The sequence below is a fragment of the Oncorhynchus nerka genome, linkage group LG10, assembly GCF_034236695.1.
Source record: "Oncorhynchus nerka isolate Pitt River linkage group LG10, Oner_Uvic_2.0, whole genome shotgun sequence".
NCBI classification, from domain to species: Eukaryota; Metazoa; Chordata; class Actinopteri; order Salmoniformes; family Salmonidae; genus Oncorhynchus; species Oncorhynchus nerka.
Genome location: NC_088405.1, coordinates 20,470,582 through 20,481,672, shown reverse-complemented (window position 1 = coordinate 20,481,672; position 11,091 = coordinate 20,470,582).

Here is an 11,091-nt window from a genome sequence, read left to right as displayed (position 1 = left end):
TGTGTGAATCAGGCCTTCATGGTCGATTGCTGCAAAGAAACAACTACAAAAGGACACCAATAAGAATAAGAGATTTTCTTGGTCCACGAAACATGAGAAATAGACATTAGACCGGTAGAAATCTGTCGTTTGGTCTGATGAGTCCAAATTTTTGATTTTTGGTTCCAACCGCCGTGTCTTTGTGAGACACAGAGTATGTATTTGGATGATCTCCACATGTGTGGTTCCCATCATGAAGCATGGAGGAGGAGGTGTGATGGTGTTGGGGTGCTTTGTTGGTGACACTGTCTGTGATTTATTTAGATTTCAATGCACACTTAACCAGCATGGCTACCACAGCATTCTGCAGCGATCCGCCATCCCGTCTGGTTTGCGCTTAGTGGCACGATCATTTGTAAATGTTATTTGTAAAGGTAATTTGACCAAGAAGGAGAGTGATGGAATGCAACATCAGATGACCTGGCCACAATTACCCGACCTCAACCCAAGAGTTGGACTGCAGAATGAAAGAAAAGCAGCCAACAAGATCCATCCCATCCTCGGATGGGGCCACAGTGTCTCCTGACCCCTCCTGTCTCAGCCTCCAGTATTTATGCTGCAGTAGTTTATGTGTCGGGGGGCTAGGGTCAGTTTGTTATATCTGGAGTACTTCTCCTGTCCTATTCTGTGTCCTGTGTGAATCTAAGTGTGCGTTCTCTAATTCTCTCCTTCTCTCTCTCGGAGGACCTGAGCCCTAGGACCATGCCCCAGGACTACCTGACATGATGACTCCTTGCTGTCCCCAGTCCACCTGACTGTGCTGCTGCTCCAGTTTCAACTGTTCTGCCTTATTATTATTCGACCATGCTGGTCATTTATGAACATTTGAACATCTTGGCCATGTTCTGTTATAATCTCTACCCGGCACAGCCAGAAGAGGACTGGCCACCCCACATAGCCTGGTTCCTCTCTAGGTTTCTTCCTAGGTTTTGGCCTTTCTAGGGAGTTTTTCCTAGCCACCGTGCTTTTACACCTGCATTGCTTGCTGTTTGGGGTTTTAGGCTGGGTTTCTGTACAGCACTTTGAGATATCAGCTGATGTACGAAGGGCTATATAAATACATTTGATTTGATTTGATTTTGATTTGAACAAGTGCTCAGCATACAGACTGTAGGAAAAGCATTCCAGGTGAAGCTGGTTGAGAGAATGCCAAGAATGTGCAAAATTCTCATCAAGGCAAAGGGTGGCTACTTTGAAGAATCTCAAATAGAAAATATATTTTGATTTTTTTAACACTTTTTTGGTTACTCGTGATTCCATATGTTATTTCATAGTTTTGATGTCTTCACTGCTATTCTACAATATAGAAAAGAGTAAAAAGAAAGAAAAACCCTTGAATGATTAGGTGTGTCCAATCTTTTGACTAGTACTGTATTTGCAGTTGCAAAATATATTATAATTTTGTCACCAAATCGAGGCTTCTAAAAAATAATGTTGAAGTGATGTTTGAGAGGAGCTGATCCTAGATCAGGATGTTGGGATGAACTCCTCCTGGAGCAGGTGCTACTGTTGAGTCCATCACCATTTAGCCATGTCCAAGAGTTATGAGGGTGGGGGGGATAATAATCTGGACAGAGAAGTGTGGAGAAACATGTCATCATGAATTAATTGTTCCTTTAACTTGTGAATGTGTAAAGTGAACACATTAGTTAGCTCATCTTACTTTCCCCTCTTGAGGCTGTGTTTCTTCATTTGCATGGAGACTATCTTTTAAGTATTATGTAAATGTATTTTTCACGTGTTCCCATGTGTTGCGATCTTTTCTCTGAAGCCCAATCTTTCAGCTCAGGAAGATGTCCGAGAGGGTTTCACTGAACCCACACAACAACAAGGCATAGAAATCAGTGCCAAGGCTTTTAAAACAACTAATATATGAGGTCAGGTTAAAGGTCAACGTTAAAGGCTACATTACACTTGCCATTGTGATCACAGGTAAAGTAGATCACATGACCTTCGTCCTTCTCCCCCTGGCCAGTGATGATGACCTTATTGTACGGTTGCTCTATGTACAGTTGTTGCTGACTCACCAGGAAAGGTACAGAACAAACACCAGGAGAGCTGTTCCATTCCATTCCACTCCACCCACAGTCCCTCAATTCATCCAGCACATTACAGCCTTGTCCTTTTAATTCAGCCACTTGAAAAGAGCCATACTTACTCAATAAAACCATAAAACCATGACTGTGACTCCTGCTCATCTATGCCAAAATCAAACACAGTCCACTCATGAATTCATATACCTGCATAAAGAGATCACAATTGAGACACATGTCCTTTAGCTCAGAGGTAAAAGTGAATCATTGCTTGACTAATATCTTATGACTAATGTCTGTTTGTCCCCATCAGGGCTGACTGCCCAGACATCAATGATTATTTGATGTTCTATAGCCTTCATACTCAACTGGCGGACAGCAGGACCGGATCCGGACCCAGAACGGGGTAAATACAGACTGCAAGTCCTCCCCAAAAAAACTTGGTCGAGCTTTGACCCCTTGTATCATAAACACACATAAGACATGGAAGAATGCATAGAATTGAAGGAAATTCGCTTTCAATATAGCAACATTTTCTCTCCGCCAACAAGAGGGGTGTGAACAGTTTGGGATGGCATGGGTTGCGAGGTGGGGGTTTGTTACTAAGCCGAGAAATTACATTATTCATCCAGACCATTGTCACTTAGGACATTTGTGTAACTTGACCTTCTGAAATAGTACTTGAGTACCCCTGCTTGATAGGATTGAATGGATTGTTTGTTGTGAATCTCCATTTCTCTGTGTTCATATGCTTCTTCTTCAAAGACTCTGTACAGTATATATTTGTGTTCATATGCCTCTCTCACAAAACTCTGTACAGCATATCTCTGTGTTCATATGCCTCTTCTCATAAGACTCTGTACAGTATATCTCTGTGTGCATATGCTTCTTCTCCCAAGACTATACAGTATATCTCTGTGTGCATATGCTTCTTCTCCCAAGACTGTACAGTATATCTCTGTGTTCATATGCCTCTTCTCATAAGACTCTGTACAGTATATCTCTGTGTGCATATGCTTCTTCTCCCAAGACTATACAGTATATCTCTGTGTTCATATGCCTCTTCTCCCAAGACTCTGTACAGTATATCTCTGTGTGCATATGCTTCTTCTCCCAAGACTGTACAGTATATCTCTGTGTTCATATGCTTCGTCTCCCAAGACTTTACACTATATCTCTGTGTTCATATGCCTCTTCTCCCAAGACTACACAGTATATCTCTGTGTTCATATGCCTCTTCTCCCAAGACTGTACAGTATATCTCTGTGTGCATATGCTTCTTCTCCCAAGACTTTACAATATATCTCCGTGTTCATATGCCTCTTCTCCCAAGACTATACAGTATATCTCTGTGTTCATATGCCTCTTCTCCCAAGACTATACAGAATTTCTCTGTGTTCATATGCCTCTTCTCCCAAGACTATACAGTATATCTCTGTGTTCATATGCCTCTTCTCCCAAGACTATACAGTATATCTCTGTGTTCATATGCCTCTTCTCCCAAGACTCTGTACAGTGTATCTCTGTGTTCATATGCTTCCTCTCCCAAGACTTTACAATATATCTCTGTGTTCATATGCCTCTTCTCCCAAGAACCGGTACAGTATATCTCTGTGTTTATATGCATGTTCTCTCTGGGTGTCTATATGTTCTCTCTGGGTGTCTATATGTTCTCTCTGGGTGTCTGTATGTTCTCTCTGGGTGTCTATATGTTCTATATGTTCTCTCTGGGTGTCTATATGTTCTCTCTGGGTGTCTATATGTTCTCTCTGGGTGTCTGTATATCCTCTCTGGGTGTCTATATGTTCTCTCTGGGTGTCTATATGTTCTCTCTGGGTGTCTATATGTTCTCTCTGGGTGTCTATATGTTCTCTCTGGGTGTCTATATGTTCTCTCTGGGTGTCTGCATATTCTCTCTTGGTGTCTGTATGTTCTCTCTGGTGTGTCTGTATGTTCTCTCTGGGTGTCTGCATGTTCTCTCTTGGTGTCTATATGTTCTCTCTGGGTGTCTGTATGTTCTCTCTGGGTGTCTGTTTGTTCTCCCTGATAGTCTATATGTTCTCTCTGGGTGTCTATATGTTCTCTCTGTCTATATGTTCTCTCTGATAGTCTATATGTTCTCTCTGATAGTCTATATGTTCTCTCTGATAGTCTATATGTTCTCCCTGATAGTCTATATGTTCTCTCTGGGTCTATATGTTCTCTCTGATGTGTCTATATGTTCTCTCTGATAGTCTATATGTTCTCTCTGATAGTCTATATGTTCTCTCTGATAGTCTATATGTTCTCTCTGGGTGTCTATATGTTCTCTCTGGGTGTCTGTATGTTCTCTCTGGGTGTCTGTATGTTCTCTCTGGGTGTCTGTATGTTCTCTCTGATCGTCTATATGTTCTCTCTGGGTGTCTGTATGTTCTCTCTGGGTGTTTTTATGTTCTCTCTGGGTGTCTGTATATCCTCTCTGGGTGTCTATATGTTCTCTCTGGGTGTCTATATGTTCTCTCTGGGTGTCTGCATATTCTCTCTGGGTGTCTGTATGTTCTCTCTGTTGTGTCTATATGTTCTCTCTGGGTGTCTATATGTTCTCTCTGGGTGTCTGCATATTCTCTCTTGGTGTCTGTATGTTCTCTCTGTTGGGTCTGTATGTTCTCTCTTGGTGTCTATATGTTCTCTCTGGGTGTCTGTATGTTCTCTCTGGGTGTCTGTTTGTTCTCCCTGATAGTCTATATGTTCTCTCTGGGTGTCTATATGTTCTCTCTGGGTGTCTATATGTTCTCTCTGATAGTCTATATGTTCTCTCTGGGTGTCTATATGTTCTCTCTGATAGCCTATATGTTCTCTATGATAGTCTGTATGTTCCCTCTGGGTGTCTGTTTGTTCTCTCTGGGTGTCTGTATATTCTCTCTGGGTGTCTGTATATCCTCTCTGGGTGTCTGTATGTTCTCTCTGATAGTCTATATGTTCTCTTTGGGTGTCTGTTTGTTCTCTCTGGGTGGCTGTATGTTCTCTTTGATAATCTATATGTTCTCTTTGGGTGTCTATATGTTCTCTCTGTGTGACTATATGTTCTCTCTGAGTGTCTATATGTTCTCTCTGGGTGTCTATATGTTCTCTCTGGGTGTCTATATGTTCTCTCTGTTGTGTCTGTATGTTCTCTCTGATAGTCTATATGTTCTCTCTGAGTGTCTATATGTTCTCTCTGGGTGTCTATATGTTCTCTCTGTTGTGTCTGTATGTTCTCTCTGATAGTCTATATGTTCTCTCTGATAGTCTATATGTTCTCTCTGGGTGTCTGCATGTTCTCTCTGGGTGTCTGTATGTTCTCTCTGTTGTGTCTGTATGTTCTCTCTGGGTGTCTGCATGTTCTCTCTTGGTAACTATATGTTCTCTCTGGGTGTCTATATGTTCACTCTGGGTGTATGTATGTTCTCTCTGGGTGTCTCTATGTTCTCTCTGGGTGTCTGTATGTTCTCTCTGGGTGTCTATATGTTCTATCTGGGTGTCTGTATATCCTCTGGGTGTCTATATGTTCTCTCTGGGTGTCTATATGTTCTCTCTGGGTGTCTATATGTTCTCTCTGGGTGTCTATATGTTCTCTCTGGGTGTCTATATGTTCTCTCTGGGTGTCTATATGTTCTCTCTGGGTGTCTGTATATTCTCTCTGGGTGTCTATATGTTCTCTCTGGGTGTCTGTATATCCTCTCTGGGTGTCTATATGTTCTCTCTGGGTGTCTATATGTTCTCTCTGGGTGTCTATATGTTCTCTCTGGTTCTCTCTGATAGTCTATATGTTCTCTCTGGGTGTCTATATGTTCTCTCTGGGTGTCTGTATGTTCTCTCTGGGTGTCTGTATGTTCTCTCTGGGTGTCTGTATCTATGATGTCTATGTTCTGTTGTGTCTATATGTTCTCTCTGGGTGTCTATATGTTCTCTCTGGGTGTCTATATGTTCTCTCTGTTCTCTCTGTGTCTGTATGTTCTCTCTGGGTGTCTGTATTGTTCTCTGTTCTCTCTGATAGTCTATATGTTCTCTCTGTGTCTATATGTTCTCTCTGGGTGTCTGTATGTTCTCTCTGGGTGTCTATATGTTCTCTCTGATAGTCTCTCTGGGTGTCTATATGTTCTCTCTGGGTCTATATGTTCTCTCTGGGTGTCTATATGTTCTCTCTGTTCTCTCTGATAGTCTATATGTTCTCTCTGATAGTCTATATGTTCTCTCTGATAGTCTATATGTTCTCTCTGGGTGTCTCTATATTCTCTCTGGGTGTCTGTATGTTCTCTCTGATATCTATGTTCTCTCTGGGTGTCTGTATGTTCTCTCTGGGTGTCTGTATGTTCTCTCTGGGTGTCTGATATGTTCTCTCTGGGTAGTCTATATGTTCTCTCTGGGTGTCTATATGTTCTCTCTGGGTGTTCTTATGTTCTCTCTGGGTGTCTGTATGTTCTCTCTGGGTGTCTATATGTTCTCTCTGGGTGTCTGTATGTTCTCTCTGGGTGTCTATATGTATGTTCTCTCTGGGTTCTGTCTCTCTGATAGTCTATATGTTCTCTCTGGTGTCTATATGTTCTCTCTGTTGTATGTTCTCTTGTGGGTGTCTATATGTTCTCTCTGGGTGTCTATATGTTCTCTCTGGGTGTCTGTATGTTCTCTCTGGGTGTCTGTATGTTCTCTCTGGTATATGTTCTCTCTGGGTGTCTGTATGTTCTCTCTTGGTGTCTATATGTTCTCTCTGGGTGTCTGTATGTTCTCTCTGGGTGTCTGTATGTTCTCTCTTGGTGTCTATATGTTCTCTCTGGGTGTCTATATGTTCTCTCTGATAGTCTATATGTTCTCTCTGAGTGTCAATATGTTCTCTCTTGGTGTCTATATGTTCTCTCTGGGTGTCTGTTTGTTCTCTCTGGGTGTCTGTATATTCTCTCTGGGTGTCTGTATATCCTCTCTGGGTGTCTGTATATTCTCTCTGGGTGTATGTTATCTCTCTGGGTGTCTGTATGTTCTATGTTCTCTCTGGGTGTCTGTATGTTCTCTCTGGGTGTCTGTATGTTCTCTCTGGGTGTCTGTATGTTTTCTCTGGGTGTCTATATGTTCTCTCTCACAGTCTATATGTTCTCTCTGAGTGGCTATATGTTCTCTTTGGGTGTCTATATGTTCTCTCTGGGTGTCTGTATATCCTCTCTGGGTGTCTGTATGTTCTCTCTGGGTGTCTGTATATCCTCTCTGGGTGTCTGATAGTTCTCTGGGTGTCTGTATGTTCTCTCTGGGTGTCTGGGTATCTGTATGTTCTCTCTGGGTGTTTTTGTTCTCTCTGATAGTCTGTTCTCTCTGGGTGTTCTCTCTGGGTGTCTGTATGTTCTCTCTGGGTGTCTATATGTTCTCTCTGGGTGTCTATATGTTCTCTCTGGGTGTCTGTATATTCTCTCTGGGTGTCTGTATGTTCTCTCTGGGTGTCTATATGTTCTCTCTGGGTGTCTATATGTTCTCTCTGGGTGTCTGTATGTTCTCTCTGGGTGTCTATATGTTCTCTCTGGGTGTCTGTATGTTCTCTCTGGGTGTCTGTATGTTCTCTCTGTTGTGTCTGTATGTTCTCTCTGGGTGTCTGTATGTTCTCTCTTGGTGTCTATATGTTCTCTCTGGGTGTCTGTATGTTCTCTCTGGGTGTCTGTATGTTCTCTCTGATAGTCTATATGTTCTCTCTGATGTCTATATGTTCTCTCTGGGTGTCTATATGTTCTCTCTGGGTGTCTATATGTTCTCTCTGATAGCTATATGTTCTCTCTGGTGTCTATATGTTCTCTCTGATAGTCTATATGTTCTCTCTGATAGTCTATATGTTCTCTCTGTGTCTCTCTCTGGGTGTCTGTATGTTCTCTCTGGGTGTCTGTATATCTCTGATAGTCTGTATGTTCTCTCTGGGTGTCTGTATGTTCTCTCTGATGTCTATATGTTCTCTCTGGGTGTCTGTATGTTCTCTCTGGGTGTTTTTATGTTCTCTCTGGGTGTCTGTTCTCTCTGGGTATCCTCTCTGGGTGTCTATATGTTCTCTCTGGGTGTCTATATGTTCTCTCTGGGTGTCTGCATATTCTCTCTGGGTGTCTGTATGTTCTCTCTGTTGTGTCTATATGTTCTCTCTGGGTGTCTATATGTTCTCTCTGGGTGTTCTGCTATATTTCTCTCTGGGTGTCTGTATGTTCTCTCTCTGTTGTTGTCTGTATGTTCTCTTGTCTGTATGTTCTCTCTGGTGTCTATATGTTCTCTCTGGTCTGTATATGTGTCTGTATGTTCTCTCTGGGTGTCTATATGTTCTCTCTGGGTGTCTGTATGTTCTCCCTGATAGTCTATATGTTCTCTCTGGGTGTCTATATGTTCTCTCTGGGTGTCTGTATGTTCTCTCTGGGTGTTTTTACGTTCTCTCTGGGTGTCTGTATGTTCTCTCTGGGTGTCTATATGTTCTCTCTGGGTGTCTATATGTTCTCTCTGGGTGTCTGCATATTCTCTCTGGGTGTCTGTATGTTCTCTCTGTTGTGTCTATATGTTCTCTCTGGGTGTCTATGTTCTCTCTGGGTGTCTATATGTTCTCTCTGGGTGTCTGCATATTCTCTCTTGGTGTCTGTATGTTCTCTCTGTTGGGTCTGTATGTTCTCTCTGGGTGTCTGCATGTTCTCTCTTGGTGTCTATATGTTCTCTCTGGGTGTCTGTATGTTCTCTCTGGGTGTCTGTATGTTCTCTCTGGGTGTCTATATGTTCTCTCTGGGTGTCTATATGTTCTCTCTGATAGTCTATATGTTCTCTCTGGGTGTCTATATGTTCTCTCTGATAGTCTATATGTTCTCTCTGGGTGTCTATATGTTCTCTCTGATAGCCTATATGTTCTCTCTGATAGTCTATATGTTCTCTCTGATAGTCTATATGTTCTCTCTGGGTGTCTATATGTTCTCTCTGGGTGTCTGTATGTTCTCTCTGGGTGTCTGTATGTTCTCTCTGGGTGTCTGTATGTTCTCTCTGATAGTCTATATGTTCTCTCTGGGTGTCTGTATGTTCTCTCTGGGTGTTTTTCTATATGTTCTCTCTGGGTGTCTCTCTGGGTATATTCTCTCTGGGTGTCTATATGTTCTCTCTGGGTGTCTGTATGTTCTCTCTGGGTGTCTATATGTTCTCTCTGGGTGTCTGCATATTCTCTCTGGGTGTCTGTATGTTCTCTCTGTTGTGTCTATATGTTCTCTCTGGGTGTCTATATGTTCTCTCTGGGTGTCTGCATATTCTCTCTTGGTGTCTGTATGTTCTCTCTGTTGGGTCTGTATGTTCTCTCTTGGTGTCTATATGTTCTCTCTGGGTGTCTGTATGTTCTCTCTGGGTGTCTGTTTGTTCTCCCTGATAGTCTATATGTTCTCTCTGGGTGTCTATATGTTCTCTCTGGGTGTCTATATGTTCTCTCTGATAGTCTATATGTTCTCTCTGGGTGTCTATATGTTCTCTCTGATAGTCTATATGTTCTCTCTGGGTGTCTATATGTTCTCTCTGATAGCCTATGTGTTCTCTATGATAGTCTATATGTTCTCTCTGATAGTCTATATGTTCTCTCTGATAGTCTATATGTTCTCTCTGGGTGTCTATATGTTCTCTCTGATAGCCTATATGTTCTCTCTGATAGTCTATATGTTCTCTCTGGGTGTCTGCATATTCTTCTCTCTGGGTGTCTGTATGTTCTCTCTGTTGGGTCTGTATGTTCTCTCTGGGTGTCTGCATGTTCTCTCTTGGTGTCTATATGTTCTCTCTGGGTGTCTGTATGTTCTCTCTGGGTGTCTGTTTGTTCTCTATATGTTCTCTCTGGGTGTCTATATGTTCTCTCTGATAGTCTATATGTTCTCTCTGGGTGTCTATATGTTCTCTCTGATAGTCTATATGTTCTCTCTGGGTGTCTATATGTTCTCTCTGATATGTTCTCTCTGTCTATATGTTCTCTCTGATATATGTTCTCTCTGATGTCTATATGTTCTCTCTGGGTGTCTATATGTTCTCTCTGGGTGTCTGTTCTCTCTGTGTCTGTATGTTCTCTCTGGGTGTCTATATGTTCTCTCTGGGTGTCTGTATGTTCTCTCTGGGTGTCTGTATATCCTCTCTGGGTGTCTGTATGTTCTCTCTGATAGTCTATATGTTCTCTCTGGGTGTCTATATGTTCTCTCTGGGTGTTTTTATGTTCTCTCTGGGTGTCTGTATATCCTCTCTGGGTGTCTATATGTTCTCTCTGGGTGTCTATATGTTCTCTCTGGGTGTCTGCATATTCTCTCTGGGTGTCTGTATGTTCTCTCTGTTGTGTCTATATGTTCTCTCTGGGTGTCTATATGTTCTCTCTGGGTGTCTGCATATTCTCTCTTGGTGTCTGTATGTTCTCTCTGTTGGGTCTGTATGTTCTCTCTTGGTGTCTATATGTTCTCTCTGGGTGTCTATGTTCTCTCTGGGTGTCTCTTGTTCTCTCTGATAGTCTATATATGTTCTCTCTGATGTCTATATTTCTCTCTGATAGTCTATATGTTCTCTGGGTGTCTATATGTTCTCTCTATATGTTCTCTCTGGGTGTCTATATGTTCTCTCTGATAGTCTATATGTTCTCTCTGGGTGTCTATATGTTCTCTCTGATAGCCTATATGTTCTCTCTGATAGTCTATATGTTCTCTCTGATAGTCTATATGTTCTCTCTGAGTGTCTATATGTTCACTCTGGGTGTCTGTTTGTTCTCTCTGGGTGTCTGTATATTCTCTCTGGGTGTCTGTATATCCTCTCTGGGTGTCTGTATGTTCTCTCTGATAGTCTATATGTTCTCTCTGGGTGTCTGTATGTTCTCTCTGGGTGTTTTTATGTTCTCTCTGGGTGTCTGTATGTTCTCTCTGATAGTCTATATGTTCTCTCTGGGTGTCTATATGTTCTCTCTGGGTGTCTGTATGTTCTCTCTGGGTGTTTTTACGTTCTCTCTGGGTGTCTGTATGTTCTCTCTGGGTGTCTATATGTTCTCTGTCTCTATATGTTC